Source organism: Pinus tabuliformis, chromosome Q, assembly GCF_031772625.1.
Source record: "Pinus tabuliformis cultivar Carrire ecotype Pingquan chromosome Q, CPIR1, whole genome shotgun sequence".
NCBI classification, from domain to species: domain Eukaryota; kingdom Viridiplantae; phylum Streptophyta; class Pinopsida; order Pinales; family Pinaceae; genus Pinus; species Pinus tabuliformis.
Window position 1 is genome coordinate 133,457,821 of NC_142296.1, and position 17,061 is coordinate 133,474,881.

Here is a 17,061-nt window from a genome sequence, read left to right on the forward strand (position 1 = left end):
CAACACCATATCACAAATATGTCAGTGCATACTTGAATTTCTTAACCCTAACCATCTTCAAAGGCCAATCCAATTTAGCATGATACATATAACATCAACATCTTAATGTAAAAACCCTAAGCATCAAGTTACTAGAATATAACATCAACTAGTTGATCCAGGTGGATGTTGGTGGCCACCCACCTATCCCATTTGGACCCCCACAACTATCTCTTTCAGTTTTTCAGTTTCCTTAATTATAGCATAGTTTACTATTTTTAGCATTTTTGCGGGTCCTAAACTTCCGGAGCCGTTTTGAGGCCCTAAACGACGTTTTTTGGGAAATCCACCGCCAACGATTTTTCTAATTAAAATCATCTTTTCCGTCGTAGTCCTCGGAGATATCTTTCCAACGGGCTATCATGCGTGTCAAACAGAGATAGTACGACCAATTCGCGACCCCGGGAAGTTGATGTACCAACTTACCCAAAAACGGGGCCCACAATTTGGCGTTTCATCTTCTAGGGTTAGGTTTTGGAATGTGAAGGGTTTTCCATTGTTTCTCAACAATAAATAGGCCCTCGAGCCTCATTGTAACACAATTCAAAACAGTTTAGAGGCATGTAGCCGACACATCTCTTCTCAGAGATAAGCTACCATCGCCCTAGCTGGTTTATTTCTATTTGTAAGCATATTTCAATATTCTCCATTAATGAAATGAAGTATTATTTCTGCTGCATCTCTATTTTTATGGTTATGGCATCTCTATATTTATGGTTATCTCTGTAGTCTATTGCGTTCCTGCTTAAATCCGGATCAGTGGTATCAGAGCGGTCTGCTTTTTCTCTGTTTTTCTTTGCATGTCCCCAACGAGGTCGGGATATAAGGAGTTAGGGCTTGAATTGGTCGAACCTTTGCAAGACCAGCCTCGCAAATCTCGACGACCTCCCATGGCGGATGAGAAGAAAGACGAGGGGGCAGGAGATCCTATCAGAATATTGCTCGAAGAAGCCCTCGAGCGACAAAGGAACGCGATGATGGACAACTTTTCCCAAATCCTTTAGCGGCTACCTAGAGGCGACGCATCGGCTTCCAACAGTTACTCTGGAAATGCCACACCATTTAAGGTACAAGTAAATTTTGAAATCCCCATCTTCGAGGGTCAAATAGATGCAGATGCCGTAGATAAATGGTTAAATCTGCTCGATGGGTATTTTTCTGTTCATGAATTTTCAAGTCGGGAAAAGATTGTTTTCGCTCTTCTCAAAGCAACCCCCCACGTCAAGGACTGGTGGGAAACCTACTGCGAACAGAAGGATGAAAGTACAGGCTCACTGTTTTCAGTCACACCCACTTGGAATGACTTCCGGGATGCCATCAAGGAGCAATACTACCTTGTCAAAAGCTATGAGGACAAATACATCAAATGGACCACCCTACGGTAGGGACGAGACCAAGATGTGTCGGATTTCACAAACATTTTTCATACCCTTCGCACACAATTGGGTATCAAAGATTCTGAGTTGCATCTGGTACTCAAATACCGCGGCTGCCTACACAGATACATCCAGGAAGAGATGGAGTTCTTGAACATCTCCTCACTCAGCACAGCATACTGATACGCTGTCAAAATCGAGCAAAAGTTCAAACAGAAGAAGCGAGACTTTGGATCTGCAAATCCAAAGCCCAAAGGACAAAGCCAAGGTGGGGTGACCCAAGACAACCTGTCAGAAAAGAACAACACCACGAAGCCGAAGAAGGACACAGGAAAGTGGTGTGAGCTCCACAAGAGTCCCACTCATAACACAAGTGAGTGTCAGACCAAGCAGTCGCTGGTGGCTGAGCTGAAGGCTTCCGAATCAGATGCATGTTCCGACACTGAGTCAGAACCCGACAAGGGGAATGACAAAGGGAAGCAGATCATTGATGCGGATCCCAACGCCACTGTTGCTACTGCCAAGATCCAGAAAAATGAGCCCGAAGATCCAGAGGAGGGGGAACGTCTTTTCCACTCATAGATGTGGGTGAAGGGTTCGCCGCTGCAATTCATTGTCGACAGTGGCAGCCAAAAGAACCTCATTTTAGTAGAGGTCGTGAAGCGGTTGGGCCTACCAACTACACCACACCCACAGCCGTACAGTATCGGTTGGCTTCACGAAGGACGAGATCTCAAAGTTCACCAGCAGTGCCGCCTTCCCTATAGCATCAAACCCTTCACAGACGAGGTATTGTGTGATGTTACACCTCTGGATGTTTGTGATGTACTATTAGGCCAGCCATACTTGTGGAGGCGACATGTTGTGTATGAGTCAAGGCCTCGCGCTGTCATCATTTCTTTGGATAATTCATTATACAGGATACCGGAGGTAGCCCCACCTACCGCCACCTCTTTGATTACTGCTAAGAAAGGTAGCAAGCTCATCTCACAGACTAGGAAATTTATTTTCTGTCTGGTTCACTCCCAAAGTAAGGGGAAGATCGTTGCTACATCCATGACCCCCGCGAAGGGTTCCTCCACACAGCAGCAGCAACAGAGGGATACAGTCATGACAGAACACACGAACAACTTCTCCTTACCCGGAGGGGTACCACACAAGTTTCAGGTGGACGACAAAGTTTGGTTACATTTGCAGAGGGAGCGCCTTACCAGAACCCATCAGAAACTCAGACCACTTCGACATGGTCCTTACACCAGTAACAAGGCTACGGGAAACAATGCTTTGAAGCATAGCGTTCCTACATTCCTTCGCTTGCACCGAGTGTTCAATGTGGACCGTCGCCGACCATCCTCCCCACCATTTTCGGACACATCAGAGATTGCAGAACAGCTCACCAGAGACCCAGCTCAGCAGAAGCTTCCTCATCTTAGGGAGGAACTCAACGCAATGGGGACCATTGCTTCCTAACGGGGGAGGAACGATCCAGGTGGATGTTTGTGGCCACCCACCTATCCCATTTGGACCCCCACAACTATCTCTTTCAGTTTTTCAGTTTCCTTAATTATAGCATAGTTTACTATTTTTAGCAGTTTTTCGGGTCCTAAACTTCCGGAGCCGTTTTGAGGCCCTAAATGACGTTTTTTGGGAAATCCACCGCCAACAATTTTTTTGATAAAAATCATCTTTTCCATGGTATTCCTCGGAGAGATCTTTCCAATGGGCTATCATGCGCGTCAAACGGAGATAGTACGACCAATTCACGACCCCGGGAAGTTGATGTACCAACTTACCCAAAAACGGGGCCCATAATTTGGCGTTTCATCTTCTAGGGTTAGGTTTTGGAATGTGAAGGGTTTTCCATTGTTTCTCAACAATAAATAGGCCCTCGAGCCTCATTGTAACACAGTTCGAAACAGTTCAGAGGCATGTAGCCGACACATCTCTTCTCAGAGATAAGCTACCATCGCCCTAGCTGGTTTATTTCTATTTGTAAGCATATTTAATTATTCTCCATTAATGAAATGAAGTATTATTTCTGCTGCATCTCTATTTTTATGGTTATGGCATCTCTATATTTATGGTTATCTCTGTAGTCTATTGCTTTCCTGCTTAAATCCGGATCACTAGTTAACCTATAACATACTTCATCAATAACATATAACATAATAATCAGGCTATCTAAAATAAAAAAATAATAGCAATGCATACAACTAATTGTTACTATCATTCTTGACTATCTCACACATTTGCATATAACTACACTAATCAACTAACATCTATCATGAATGTAACAATAACATCGAAAGACATTTAGATAAACCTAATGTATATAACCTTAATGCATATAAAAATTCTTAACTTACATACTTGCATCTCAACATACAATACCTGTATGATGATCAGATCTTGCCCCAAAGCCTAATGTTGCAACCTCATTATGATGATCTGCATCTCCTCCTCTATATTAGCCACACATTAGCATCGAAACGTACCAATATTTTTAATAATAACTGGATGGACAAGACTAACAGAAGCTTATTGAAAAATAATAGGAATAAAAGGGCTGCTAGTATTTCTCCTTCTAGTAACAAGGTTATTAATCTTTCCACTTTTGTTTTTCCCCCTTTTGTTTTTGAAGTTTTGGGCAAGGGTTTAAATTTTGCCTTAGCCCCTAGAAAATTCCCTGTGGAGGACATTATCTGTGATATTGAGTTTGGGATCCGTAGTTTACCTGATAGGATCAAAGATACTATTACGCAGGATTGTGCAATTGCCTTGAGAAAGGCTAAGCCACCTAAGAGTAACATCAACAAGGAAGAATCTTTAGCTCTCAGATCCTTAAACCAGAACAAGGATATCATTGTTCTTAAGGAAGACGAGGGTGGGGCTGCCGTCATTCTTAACAGGGATGATTACCGCAGCAAGATGTTGGATCATATTCATAATAGTGGTAGCTACAAAAAGCTTCCCAAAAATCATTTGAAGAAGGTGGCTCGAAATGTGGCTGTGGCCATTAAATCCATTGGCTCGTTGAGTTCCTCACACCATAAGCTCATTGAAAGTAGCCCTATCACCCCCAGAATCTATGGCCTCCCCAAGATTCACAAGGAAGGTGCCCCCTTAAGGCCCATCGTCAACACCATTGGAGGCCCCACCTACCTTCTTGCGAAGTTCCTTGCGTTAAAGCTTAAGCCCTTAGTTGGTCGTACATAGTCCTTCGTAAAAGACTCTGCTTCCTTTATTGAAGAACTAAAGGACATTAAGCTTGATCCTGGGGAAATTCTTGTTAGTTTTGATGTTGTCTCCCTGTTCACTTGCATCCCTATTAATGAGGCCTTGGATGTGATCAACCGCCTAACAGATCATGACACGACCAGGCTGGTTGAGATCTGTCTCACTTCCACTTTCTTCAGTTTTGAGGGAGAGTTCTTCGAGCAGACTTGTGGGGTTGCGATGGGCTCACCCCTTTCCCTGTTGTTGCGAACATGTTTATGGGAGGATTTTGAGTCCAAGGCTCTGAACTCTTCCCAGCTCTTGCCCAAACTGTGGAGAAGGTATGTGGATGACACCAATGTCATTTGGTCTCATGGCCAGGATGAGCTTGATTTCTTCTTTGATCATCTCAACAAGCAATCCTCAGCCATTAAGTTCACTAAGGAGCAGGAAGTTGATGGATGCCTTCCATTCCTTGATATTCTTATTTCGAAGAATAGTGATGGTTCCCTCGCCCATCAAGTTTTTCGAAAGAAAACTCATACGGAATAGTATCTTCATGCCAATTCCCACTATTTCCTGGCTCAAAAGATGGGTGTTCTCAATACCCTTGCTACTCGGGCCCTGAGGATCTCGGACAAGAAGAGCTTTGAGAAAGAAAAATCCCATTTGCTTGATGTCTTTGTTGAGAATGGTTAGAGTAGATACATGGGTCAGAGGGATTTCCTTAAAGCTTCCAAGAATTCTCTGTCTAAAAGAGAACCGATAGAGCGAATTCCTCGTGTCCATCTTCCGTATGTTCAGGGGACCACCGATAGAATTGGAATGATTCTCAGGAAGCATAGTATCCCTGTGACCTTTAGGCCCCTGAACACCATTCATATGTCCCTCAAATCTGTGAAGGATCCGATCGACCCTAAGGATATGAAGGGCGTTTATCTGATCCCTTGTTCCTGTGGGACCCCCTATATTGGGGAGACTGGGCGCTCCATTAATCAAAGGATTAGCGAGCACGCAGCGGATCTTTGGCATAGGAGAGCTAAGTCTTCCGCTTTAGATGAACATGCTAAAAAAACCAATCATCATGTTTGTATTGAGGAAGCTAGTGTTATTGCTAAGGTCTCGCATTTCCATCATCGAAAATTTAGGGAAGCGCTTGAGATTGAAAAGAGACCAAGCAATCTTAATAGAGAGGATGGCTGGAAAGTCAGTAGGTGTTGGGTCCCTGCACTCTCGTCCTAGTTGTTTTTCCGCCCTCCTCTTTAGGTTTTTTCTTTTATCTTTATTTTTAATTATTATTACTTTATTTCATTTTTACTTATTCATTTATTTACTTATTTATTTATTATTTATATTTCTTTATTTATATTTTTTATTATTTTATTTTTATTTTTATTTATTTATTTATATTATTATTATTATTATTTTTTTAATTTATTTATTTTTTATTATTTATTTATTTATTTGTTTATTTGTTTACTTGTTTACTTATTTAGTTTTTATTTTTTTTTAACTGACATTATTTTGAACTGATTTTTATTTATTTAATATTATTTAATTATTGTTCCCTTTTATTTATTTTAAAAGTTTTAATATTACTCTTTTCCAATTTTCTTTTAACTTTGATAGTACTTAGAAATCAGCTCCCTTTTCAATTAATTTTATATATATTTTGCATTACCTTAAGGTCCTTTATATAACTAATTTTACGTTGAAATTCTAATCTAATTATTTTTAACTAATTTTCTAACTAACGTAACATATTTTGAATAAACTAACCATTAAATTATGATTGAATAAAAATACTTGTCAACCTATTATTATGATTTTAAGTATAAAAATATTTATATATATGTATAATACCAATATTAATTATTAAAAAATAAAAAAAAAAATAAAAATTTTCCTTTTCTTTTCAAATCAACCATTGAAATGATTAATCCTAACTTTTAATAACCTAGTATTATAATTATATTTATTAATTTTTATAAATAAATTCCTTTTTAAAACCAACGATTTACCTAATTTAACTTATTTCCATAAAAATAATAATAAAAATAGTAAAAATATTAAATTAATAAATTATAATTTTGACCTGGCTCCTAAGGTCAAAATTAGCCGTTAATTAATCTAGCCGTTGGAGTCTCTGCTCAGGCTATTTATCATGCTAAGCTGGATCTCTTTCTTCAACTTGTCCTGACGATGAACCACACTAGTTGGTTCGAAACGCGTCGACAAATGATACTCCACGTGATTTTCGCTGAAAAATCTCTCACAATATCACCCTTATGACATAAATTGCATACCATGACTTCACAAGGCATGTTTGACCTACTCTTCATCCATAACTATAACCAAGTCCTTACATCAATGACAACTGCATATAGACATATAGCACATGAGTACCAAACCATATACACACCATTCCAGTAGGAATCCAGTCATCAATGCATGACCATATCAACTACAGAAACCATGACCTCATGCATGACAACAACCATTACTCCATGTAGACGTTTCCACATGCAACCATCAACATGTATAAGCAATGCCTAATCAACTACACATACACATGAATGCATGTAGTCGAGCATAAGCAATCAATTCTTGTAACCAACATACACGACTAATACATGCAATAAAAAATACAAGAATGCAACCTAGCATACAAGGATGTAGTCAAGCTACATATAATCACGTAACAAGTCATATAATCTTGACGATACATTCCAAAAAATCAACAACAAGCTCTTCATGATAACCTTACTACAACCATGATCAACATGATGCAATGCAACAAGAACATGGAATGAAAGTGTAAGAGAAACACATGCAATTGACATGCATGCATAACCAAGCACCTTCACCCAAGAAGGGTGCAACCATGCTCTGATACCAATCTATAACACCCCCTCCTCCCAGGTCTACTCAAGCAACCAGACTGCCAAGGTAAACATGTGACGAGAGAGGCCACTATAAGGGATTCAACCTCATTGGTGACCTTAAGGAAATGGAATCGAAGGAACACATCAATAGAACCCAACAACAACATCAACAACACCATCAAGAAACATGCCCGCCACTCAGGCATCCTTCCCCTGGGTCCCACTAACTTTTTAAGCCTTTTAACCCTTCGTCACTCTCATTTTATAAGCTTGACAACGTCCAGAAACATAGAGTCACTCCCACACGCCTATGTGCCAGCATCCATGGATTATTCTCAGCAGACCTGTGCTAGTGTCCATCGACTCTTCTCAACAGACCTATGACAGAATCCCCAAGATTTAAGCCAGTTTTCTAGCCCCAAATCCTGGCCTAGAACTTGTTATAACCTCCAGAATCCATCAAAGACATGATAAAAATACTAATAAATCAACATCGACCTCAAGATTAGGTCTGATCATCCCAAACCAGGACTGAGATTATGTCAAACACTTGGTATTAATGCAACCTACAGGTCTAGGGTACAAGACAAAGCATGAATGACTGAAATCACTTATGAAACATAACCAGAAGGATCATTGCCTTCTCCATTGAACTGTTATAACCTCAATTAGGTTTTGCACCCATCATTTTAACAATTACAGGTAAATACATGAAATAACCATGACATGAACCAATCATATAACCATGCTTATAACCAACATTAAACCATATAAATATCATAAATATGATAGCCATAAAATCCATGTATAGACAAATGAAAAAGTAAGAGAACCTTTCATTAATCTGTTGACAGTGCTAGAAATTCCTTAACCAAGGGGATCTCCCTGATATGAAGTCCCAACTAGATCTCACATCGTTTGGTGTAGGAGTTCCATCTGGTATGATGGCCCAATTTCCATTTACATAGATATCTTACTTGGCTCTAGTTGTTAGCACATGAGAGTGTTACACTGGTATCTTCAAAAAACAAGGTAAGTGTGCCTCGTGAGTGCGTAATGTAACTCGTGTCTAGGTTCTCTTACTGTAAGGGGGGAGAATAAAGTGAGACTCTAAGTGAGAGGTAGTAGTACCACCCAGGAAGAGACACACGTGAAGTAGGAAGGGTCTATCTAACATCCAACAGAATAGTCCATAGTGGATGCGGCGATCAAAGTGCAAGGAAAAACATGTACATCATCTAGCAGAGTAGTCGACATAGATGTGATGGTTATTATAACCAGTAAACAAGATGGATCTATCTAATATCCTATGGAGTAGTCCACAAGGATGAGACAATAGTGATAACCAATACAACACAGTCCCAACAATGTAAGTACTAAAACAACTGAAGTAGTTCAACTATCTTAGTATAGGTTAAAAAAAATTGCATTACAAATGTCGAAAGAGTAGTCTTACAAACATCTACAAAACATGCATGAAAATTTGTTAGCCTTAATAGGCTTCTAAATTAAGGAAAAATTCCAAGACACATTTGTACACCATACATCACTAGTCCTAGTAGTGGGACGTTGGAGCCACTCCTCACTCCTCAAAGAACTGACTGAAAAACTCTCCATGCTTCGTGGGAGGAGCTAAGGTGAAAAATCCTAGCTCATACAATTGGAGGGGTATATATAGCCAAGGGTGATGCTTGACCCTTGTGACTCTTGAACTACACTCATGACTATTCAACTTCTTATAACTTTTTAACTAACATGACTCTTCCACTTAATGTGTGTGTCCATTGGACTTTTAGTTTACATTACATTCAGATACAATAGATATGGCCCATAGTGGTGAGGTGGCCTTGAAAGCTCATGACACAACTTGACATGACACTGACATGCACTATGTGGCTATGGTGGAAAATTCAAGTTGTTGTTGCTGCTGAATGATGGATGTGATGTTGGATGTGAATTGTCTTCACCTCTGCATGGATTGATGTTGTAGGGTCTTCAATAGTCTTATTCTTGTAAGATAGTTACATGCATGTGTTCCTTTCACTTAAGCTTCTTTAGTCCATCCAATTTCAAGTAAGTCTTCTAGTATGTTTGCTCCTTCTTCATCTCATTCGTTTTCTCTCCATGATCTATCAGCATACCTATTCATGTGATTCACTGAAGACAGGATGAAATTAAATCCAAAACCTCCTAGTCTAGGACGATGCTTTGTTTTCCATGGACCACGCCTGGGACAAATGATAGAATAGGAAGAGGGCCCAGTAACTGTGCACTGTGCAGTTCCAGGTGACAAGGAGGGAGACATTTCTCTGAGACTACGTAGGGCACAACTCAAATTTGGATGTGGAAGTCTAGGGCACAATCTTTACTATTAGAGAAAGATTTGCAAAGCCCACTTGGAGGCAATATTGCATAGTTAAGGACACGGGTCGTAGCTGCAAGGTGGGACCCTAAGGGACACCTCTACAAGGTTTCTTGAGGGAAGACAAGGCAAAATAGGAGAGGGACCAGAGGACAACTCTGCACAGGTTTTGAGAGTAGTGAGTCCTGACTGAGGGATGTCACTAGGAGTACACCTCTACGCAGTATCTGGGAGCAGTGTAAGCTCAAGTCTCTCCACAATGCGAAGTTCTAGAAAACATGAATAAGGTTTGATGACTAATCTTGTGAAGTGTGCAGTTCATGCCGGGCCTTCAGGTAGTTTCTGTGCAGTTCTAGGAAGGAAAACATGCTCCTCACCTTTGGGATTGCATAGTGCAACTAACTTGGAGGATAGCGTCAAGAAATAAATAGTTTTAGGCAGCAGAGCAGCACCACTAAGGGTTGAGACTGCATAGTGCAACTCACTCGAGGTTTGGTGAACTGAGGTTGTTCATTCTTAGAGAGATTTAAGAAAATGGCTAAGTGTGAGAGGCAAGTGAACTTGTGAGAACTTTGACATATTGATCACACATTTAGCATACTTCGACCACATGAAAACATTGACCATTGGGGAAATAGAGAAAAACATGACCCTCTATGGGACTGTCTAGAGCTAAAAGTGATAAGTGCCACACTTGGGAGAGACCTTTGGATGACCATGACGGCACTGGCGCGACAATGCTTACAACTCTGTGTATGAGTGCAATAGGTGTTCACATGGCTAGGACAACTTGTATACACAAATACCAAGCTTCATGGTAACCAGAATGGTTCTCAAACATGACATAACAAAAAAACATGTCAAAAGACAACAATTGATTCAGCAAGCGAAAGGGAGAAAGACGCATAGAGGAAACACATGGAATGACTTTCAATTCTTGCAACCATGCATGTCATTGAATACAAAATTATGGGACAATGATAAGTAGTCATTCAAGCTACACTAAGAGGTGTATTTAAAAAGATGTTCTCTGTTTTCCATACCTACCCTCCAAAGGGTTATGCATCAAATGGAGTCTTCATGTGGCCTCGATCTTCTATCATACCTTGGGTTCCTTGGCTAGTTCATCTTCCTCCTCAGCTCCCTGAGAGTCCTCTAGCATGTCATCCTTATTATGATCACTGAGAGACAAATTTGAGTAGTTTTAGTGGGAAGTGATTGTTGCAGGACAAGGCCCTAGAGGACACATCTATGTAGTTTCAGTGGATAGTGACTGCTACGGGATTAAGCCCTAGGAGGACACATCTACGTAGTTTCAGGATGCAAGGTAGACTGAGTAGCTAAGGGACAAACTGTGTAGTTTGAGGATGCAAGGCACTACTATGAGATGAGGTCCTAGGAGGACACCTCTCTGCAGTTTCAGAATGCAAGGCAAACTGGAAAATTGAGGGACAAAACTGCACAGTTTCTGGAGATATTGTGTTCTAGCTGAGGGAAGGACACTCAGGGAAACCCACTGCACAGTTTTGAGTGCTAAGGGAGGCTGGGCTTTCTACGCATTGCTCAGTTATTGTGTGAGATGAGTGTGAAACATATCTATGTGGTGAGGACAACCCATTGTCACAAAGCTTTCTCCTTGAAGAAAAACAAACTTCCCTTTGCATGAAAAGAGATAATCCCTTGCCCAAATATGACACATACTATATAAACATAAAAACATGAATGACTCTTAATATTGAAGAGGGAAGCTTCAGATCATCATCTTACCAAATAAGTGACTAAGGAATGATCGATCATAGAATCCATAGTAGGCTTTGAAATTTGAGTACAGGGAAAAATTTTGGAGGGTGTTGCAGCCGTTATAACATAATCACATGCAATCCAACTAGGTTCGGGACTTCCACGCACCACCGAACCATAGAAATGGATGAACCAAATCTTTCTTTCATCTAGTATCCCTCGTGCCATATTCCAAGCATGAATGTCGTATCTCATAGAAGAACCAATTCAAGATCAATAAAGGGAATCCAGAGGCTAAACCACCTCCACCCTCATCAACCATGATCACACCAAAACTAGTGCTCTAATCACAACTGAAATAAACATGGAATTCCAGCCAAAATCTATCACTATCCTTGAGTAATTTTCCATCTTTTTATCCCTTAGCCTTGACTGCAATCCAATCATGGATCACTAGGCCCTAAGTTGAGACCTGCCTCTTAGGATTTACTGCAATCTGAACCTGTATCACTAGGCCCTGAACCGAGACTCCTCCCTCAGGCTTTACAGTGTATCCCACCAAAACCAGTCAAGGGATTCCTAGGCCTTTGGGAATTACCCTTGAGACCACCTCCACGCCATATTCTGAAATCCATCTAGCAAACCAAAGCTCAAAAACCGAAATAAACATCCCAAAACAATGAAATAGAGAAAAAGGAAAGGCTAGGGTGAAAGACACTGACATAACTCAAAAAAACCATGCCACCAATATCCTGAGAATCATACACCAAGATTCAAAGCCATGCACGTCCGAACCAGCTAGGAAATCACACATGAAAAAGTTTACCTGCAAGTATTCCTCCTGAAGCTTTATGATCCTCCTTTTCCTTCCCTGATACTTGCTTTCCTTCCTTTCCCTTGCTTGATTTTCGTTCCTTGATCCAAAGCTAGAGTGTTCCAAGAAAGCTCTAAGTTACTAAGAGTATGAGAGAGAGAGAGAGAATAATGAGGGAGCTCTAAACTTGAACTAACCAAGAGCTTAACAATGACTAAGCTTGAGCCAAGAGCTTTTAAACTCATCCTCATAAGCCTTTTTATTAATGAGGCCTCTAGTTTCTTCATTTTCCATTATTGTCCTTCAATTCCCTCCTCACATGCAACCTGTGACTTTTCACCTTCCTTTTCTCCTATTTTCCTTTATTTTCATCAATAAATGTGCCAAAAATGCCTTTTTTCATTTTAATGCATTTAACTTTACCAATTTTCCTTAGCCAAAACACACATCCAGTGATGCCAACTAGGATATGTTTGCCCAATATTTAACTTGGAATAAGTGTCCCTTTCTCGTGATCTTATTTTTCCTTTATTTATTACATGAAATTTTCACCAGGGTTGTTACAACATGAGCATTGGTAGGGAGAATGGTGAATTGGATAAGCATATGAGACCAATATTTTTTGAAGATCTATACTGTGACTAGGATTAACCACCATAAGTCAAGTACATTGATCTAAGATAAGAATAGCCTTGAGGACTGACATTTCCTTGGGTCAAGTATTCTCACAATGGATTAGGAAATGGTCCTTTGAGGATATACCTTGGTGAACACTTGGGTGGGGTATCTTCCTTGAGAGGTAGTGGTGTCAAAATTTATGCCTCCTAGCATTGTGCTTTGATCTAGTGGAGAGATAGAGCTTACTTTTCAAGGCCTTGGTAGTTTGAGAATGTTGGTTATGATGATGCAATTGTCATTGATGCTTATCAATCTGGATCTTTTCTTACATAAATATTTCAACTTGAAAATATCCTGCTAAGTCATTATGAATACCTCCCTAGTTAAAAGGGAGTGTTGAAGTTATAAATTGTGTCGGTTTTCATAATTTAATGTAAAAAAAATATTCGTGTATTTACTATATTCACTATTACTATTTTACTTTTGGTCAAAGCATGTTCTTCATTCTTATAGAGTCAAAAGAGTTGAAAATTAATTTATTATGAGTCTTAAAGGAAAATGTATTTGATTCAAGTCCCATTTGGACTTTTGTAAGAAAATAATTTGAATTTTATTTTTGAGTCATTAAGTCCACAAAGTGTGAAGTCTTCCCTCCTTGCAAAAAGTTTTCTAGGCCCTCTAAGAGCCATCTATTCAATGCTCCTAGACAACTATATATAAGATAAAGTTCAACTTATTTGAGACATCATCGAATCACACAATTAGAAGTGCATTTGAACCATATGAAGGAGAAAAAGGATCATAAATAAAAGGAGAGAGAAATTCCTTTTTTGATAGAAATATCCGATGTGCAAGATTCTCTATAGGCTAAATTTGAAGTTGCAGGGCCAAAATTTCAGGGGTCGAAATTTCATGAGTTGACCATATTTGAACAATTTGACCATCATTGACTTTGACATTTCAGGGGACTTGGAGGAGGGTTTGACTTGGAATTTTTGGTGGTAGTTTTGGTCATGGATATCTCATTTTGATATAATTCTATAAGAGAAGTATTGATGGGTTTTCCCCCTTGTGGGGTTTTTCCCTAGCTTAGAGCATAATTTTTGTGTCTCTTGTCTGTTTGCTTTTCTTAAAAGACTGAATATTTGTATAATTGCTTGATGAAGAACACCTAAGAAGTAATAAGAAGACATTAAACATTCACAAGTAATTATCAAGTCAAACAAATGAAGTGTAACATCACTATATTTGATTTTTGAACAAAATATACATAAACTTGTTTAATTTAATTAAAATCATTACAAAAAATACCCCGATGTGGGTGTTGTAAGATGTTATTAAGGAGGGAAGGGAGAAGGCCTTCCACCTCACTACCACCCTAGACATTAAGGATTTGGGTGGTGTGGCCAAACATTCCCATGCAATCACACATTTTTATGAGTTATGATTAAGTAGGGCATTAAACTGGAAAATTCTGTGACCACCATGTCTTCCTTGTATTTCTAGAGTTACCCTATTTTTTCTAGAGACTCTACTACAACATCGAGCCACTTGTACGGTATTCCATTCCTAAACCTCGAATTGTATTATGCCTATGAAGGAAGGACTAGGTGATCCCAGTTAAGCCTTCCAAATTTCATTCTCTACAATTTCTTAAATACTTCGCAAACATGAAATGTTCACAAGGGTGATTGGAGTTGGCTATATCATTAGCTAGTGGGAGGGTCAATATCATTCAGCCTCCCCTCGAGAAATTCAAGACAAAATTCATCTACTCAAAACTGAGGTGGTAATAGTGACGTTGTAGTTTTCATTTGGTTTATTTTAATAGAGAGAAGAACCTTAAAGTATATTCACTCTCATTGGTCATGTTTCCCTTATGAAAGGCCAGAACAATAATACTACTATTCTTGTACAACTTAATTATGATCTAGTGGAAGCTGAAAAATTAACAAAAAACAAAAAATCATTATAAAATATCAATAATATCACTCCCACTACGCGCACTAAATTTTCTTTTGTTCTTTATATTACAACCTAATATGGAGGAGATGTGTAATTCCTTCCATACTAATATTTTATCAAATATGTGAATGTAAGACATAAATAAAATATTTTAATATGTATCTTAGCTAATATATTGGAATATAAATTTCATGTCTATCGTTCCATGCTCATAATGAATTTGATACATACCCCATAAATATATATGATGTTGTGATACACACACACACACGTGTGTGTGTGTGTTGTTCAAAATAAAAGAGATGTACAATTCCTACCATGCTTATCATGGAGTTGATACATGGGGTGTGTGCGTGTGTGTAAGTATATATTTAAGAATCAATATAGATCCATATTAACCTCTTAGCATTCAAATGTCTTCGGATTCAAAACTTTCCTTAATTTTTACACTTTAAAATTGTTTTCACCTCAAGATATCTAATCCTTATCAAAGCTTTGATAGATTAAGAATTATGATGAATTTATGATGATATTTATGAAATTTACAATTTTTTTAAAGCTATATGTTGGGACTACTCAAAAGGTGCATGTGTACATCCACTTACCAACTATAATAATGATAATTGTTAACTTGTGAAAACTAATTTTATTTTATTTATCATTTAAAAAGAAAAACTTTTAATATATATACATATATATATATATATATATATATATATATATATATACTCACAACTATAACGAATCATTTACTATCAAGAGAAGTGGTAAAACATTATAAAATAGCCTTAAAACCTGATGGGACGAGAATTTGGGGGTTGCCCAAAATCCCAATTCCGAGATAAAATTCGAACTGGACCTATGGGTTATAGGCCCACAAGTTCGACGGAAGCAGTTTGAACTGAAAACCCTTTAACTTAATGACGCGGATCTTCATTATACGCAGGAGTCTACATATTCATTTCAAATAAACGATATACATAGGAGTATTAAGACCCCACACTCTACCATAACACAATACACAGGAATATAATATGGCACTTCTATATGAGTCAGCAGACCCGCCGATCCAGTCAACTCCTGTCGCTATTCCACAGCTAAGAAGGCAGCCCTTTTATAGAGGAACCTTTGGATTGATTTTGACAACACAGGCATAATTGACGACAGTATACTCGCTGATCATTGACGTCATGAAATGATAGACCGGTTTTCCAGAAATAGAGAACCGAGACTTGTGAACGCTCCGCATCACAGTTCGGGAGGTGTCGACTCTGATGATTCCACATAGATTGGTCTTCTTGGCAATCTCCGCACTCTCCAGTGAACAAAGGAATCACATGATCTCCTTCATTGAGATCTATTACGCCTGTTCCTACGCTCTCCACAATCCCTGTAGCCTCGTGGCCAAATATGCGTGGAAATTGTTGCGCCTCCTCGAGCATGCGGAAAATAAAGTCCGAGTGACAGATGCGAACTTCCAGCCAATAGACCTGAACCTATAGCCGCCATGAAGAGCTGAACATTTCTTGCCACAGAAATTAACATATATATTTAAACTATAAAGTCCCTAGCTTAACACGCTCGAAACACATAATTTACTCAATTATAAAACACACATAAATTCACGCGACATACAAATAACCCAGGTTTCATATATTAAACAAAACGGTTATAGACTAAGGCGTTTCAGCCTTAGAAACGAGCTCATGCTCGGCTACATCTTGCCACTCACAAATTACCTCACAAAATAACATATCCCTTACATGCCTATCGCATTATATTTATATAAGAAGTCTTGGGAAGGATTGATCCTATCCTCTCCTGCTTTTCCTCCAACAAAAGATGCATGCATGCTTCAAGTCTACTTTATCCGCTTTAAATCTATCTTTTCTGCTTTAAGGCAGACTTTCCTCTATTCTGATCCTCCCGTCCACGTTTGCTGCTGAGTGCTCCCGCATCAGACTCCCGAGGCACAAAAATTTATGACATCCTCGTCATTTGCTTCTGGTCTGCGTAATAACTTTAATTTGTGAGCTGCAATCTACC